We start from the raw sequence: 3,247 nt of genomic DNA, 5'->3' as shown, positions 1-3,247 counted from the left end.
TTTTCCTTTTTTTTTTTTTTTTTTTTTTTTTTTTGAGACAGAGTCTGGCTCTGTCTCCCGGGCTGGAGTGCAGTGGCCGGATCTCAGCTCACTGCAAGCTCCGCCTCCCAGGTTTACGCCATTGTCCTGCCTCAGCCTCCGGAGTAGCTGGGACTACAGGCGCCTGCCACCTCGCCCGGCTAGTTTTTTGTATTTTTTAGTAGAGACGGGGTTTCACCGGGTTAGCCAGGATGGTCTCGATCTCCTGACCTCGTGATCCGCCCGTCTCGGCCTCCCAAAGTGCTGGGATTACAGGCTTGAGCCACCGCGCCCGGCCTATGATTTCCTAAAAGAGTACAAAACAAGGATCAGGAAAGACTTTGTGGAGGTAATGTTGAGGGATGTATAGCACAAGTATGGAAAGTTTTCAAGATTGAGGCTGGGCGCAGTGGCTCATGCCTGTAACCCCATCAATTTGGTAGGCCAAGACAAGTTACCTGAGGTCAGAAGTTTGAGACCAGCCTGGCCAACATGGTGAAACCCCATCTCTACTGAAAATACAAAAATTAACCAGGCGTGGAGACAGGCACCTGTAATCCCAGCTACTCGGGAGGCTGAGGCAGGAGAACCACTTGAACCCAGGAGGCGGAGGTTGCAGTGAGCCGAGGTCACAGCACTGAACTCCAGCCTGGGCGACAGCGAGACTCCATCTCAAAAACCAAAAACAATGAACAAACAGAAAACAAAAAGAAACTATCCAACATTAATAACTTGAAAAGCAAAAAGGGCTAGCTATTGATGATTAAACAGACATGACATCATTGCTATGTGACCTGGATGCTGACTGTGCCAGTCACAGGATTGCAGATGTCGTCTCATTCACCTCCGAGATAAGGGATAAGTCACCTTGTGGCAGAGCCAGGACTTGGACCTACAACTGCGGATGCTCGGCCCTACATTCCTGCTTCCATGTAGACTATTTCCTATGAATTGGACAAATTACACTTTCTTGTCATATGGAATATTTTGAAAAGAAGTCTTATTTGTAATCCCAAGTCTTTTTGGAAAGTGAGTTAAGTATATAGAAATCAATTAATAGATTGAATTATGACATCTATAATAATTTGTCAAATTCTGGCCAGGTGCAGTGGCTCACACCTGTAATCCCAGCATTTTGGGAGGCCAAGGCGGGCAGATCAACTGAGGTCAGGAGTTCGAGACCAACTTGGCCAACATGGTGAAACCCCACCTCTACTAAAAATACAAAAATTAGTGGGGCACGATGGCGGGCACCTGTAATCCCAGCTACTCAGGAGGCTGAGGCAGGAGAATCGCTTGAACCCAGGGGGTGGAGTTTGCAGTGACCCGAGATTGTGCCTCTGCACTCTAGCCTGGGTAACGAGCGAAACTCAGTCTAAAAAAAAGGAAAGAAAGAAAAAGAAATATCATTATCTCTGTTGTATAACAAAGAATTTATATTTTTTCATAACAAAGAATTTATATCTTTTTATAACAAAGATATAATTCCTGAATTCCCAGTATGGAGCTCTAAAAACTCTTGGGGTTTTCTGAGTGGTAGGGCTTTCTTATGCTACTGAGGCAATGGTGGACGCCTAGACAGCCTCAAGATGGGTGCTGGTTACCAAAAGAGCAGCCCAGCTTGGTGATTAGAGGGTTGGGGAATTTGAGTCACCTGACCTTGAAGAGGGGAGGGGGTCTGGAGGTTGAGATTAATCACAGGTTCGGTGGTTTAATCACTTGTGCCTACAAAATAAAACTCCAGTAAAAGCTCTGGAACCGGAGGCTTCCAGGGCCTCCTGGTCGGTGAACATGTTGATGTGCCAGGACAGTGATGTGCCCTGATTCCATGAGGAAAGGCCACTGAAGTTCTGCATTTGGGACCCTCCCATATTTGTGTGCTTTACAGTGAAACTAATCATAAGCGTCATGCTTTCCTGGGTCTGCCAGTTGTGCTAGCAAATGATCAAACCTAAGGGGGTCATGGGAACTCCCGAATTTGCAGCCAGTCAGAGTACAATTGCCCTGATGACCCTGTGAGATTTGTGGCTGGTGTCTGAAGGGGACTGGTGGTCTGTGGTGAACTTTGCCCTCAATCTGTGGCATCTGCACCAGCTCCAGGAAGTTAGTGTCAGAACTGAATTGCTGTACACCCAGCTGGTCAGGTCAGTTTGGGTGGAAACAGAATGTCATATTATCCATTTAAAACTTGACGTCCAGCCAGGCGTGGTGGCTCATGCCTATAATCCCAGGACTTTGGGAGGCCGAGGCAGGCGGATCACAAGGTCAGAAGTTCGAGGCCAGCCTAGCCAATATGGTGAAACCCCATTTCTACTAAAAATACAAAAATTATCCAGGTGTGGTGGTGGGTGCTGTAGTCCCAGTATTCAGGAGGCTGAAGCAGGAGAATCGCTTGAACCTGGGAGGCAGAGGTTGCAGTGAACGGAGATCACACCACTGCACTCCAGCCTGGGCAACAGAGCGAGACTCTGTCTCAAAAAACAAACAAACAAACAAACAAACAAACAAACAAAAAAAAACTTGACGTCTAAGATGAAATACACAATAATCATTTTAGATTTGTTTCCCTTCAAATTATTTCAGTTCCCAACTTTTACGAGTTACCACAAATGTGATGCCTTCTTTGTATTGTACTTATGCTCTGTGGAGAACAGCATGGCTTGGGGAAGGGGAACTGCGTTAGGCAGGGTTTTGATGGGAAATAGAAGGCACACCCACTGGAATTTCTTTTTTTTTTTTTTTAAGTTTTGAATGAAGACGTGATTTTAAAAAGAACAGACAGGGACGGTCGTGGTGGTTCACACCTATAATCCCAGCACTTTGGGAGGCCAAGGCAGATGGAATCACCTGAGGTCCGGAGTTCAAGACCAGCCTGCCAACGTGGTGAAACCTCGTCTCTACTAAAAAATACACATATTAGCCCGGCATGGTAGCACTCACCTGTAGTCCCAGTTACTCAGGAGGCTGAGGCAGGAGAATCACTTGAACCCAGGAGGCGGAGGTTGTAGTGAGCCGAGATCGTGCCACTGCCCTCCAGCCTGGGTGACAGAACGAACGAGACTCTGTCTCAAAAAACAAAGCAAAACAAAACAAAACAACAGAGAGAATGAAGGTAACAGGTGGGAAATGATGCTGAGGCGCCCAGGGAAGCAGCTACTACCCTCAAGCCTGAGGTATCATCAGTGCCTGGGTGGCAGAGGACCTCAAGAAGGGGCCATCCAGCAGGACC

Source organism: Piliocolobus tephrosceles, chromosome 15, assembly GCF_002776525.5.
Source record: "Piliocolobus tephrosceles isolate RC106 chromosome 15, ASM277652v3, whole genome shotgun sequence".
NCBI classification, from domain to species: domain Eukaryota; kingdom Metazoa; phylum Chordata; class Mammalia; order Primates; family Cercopithecidae; genus Piliocolobus; species Piliocolobus tephrosceles.
The sequence above is the reverse complement of the archived record's forward strand: the minus strand, read 5'-3'. Positions refer to the sequence as shown.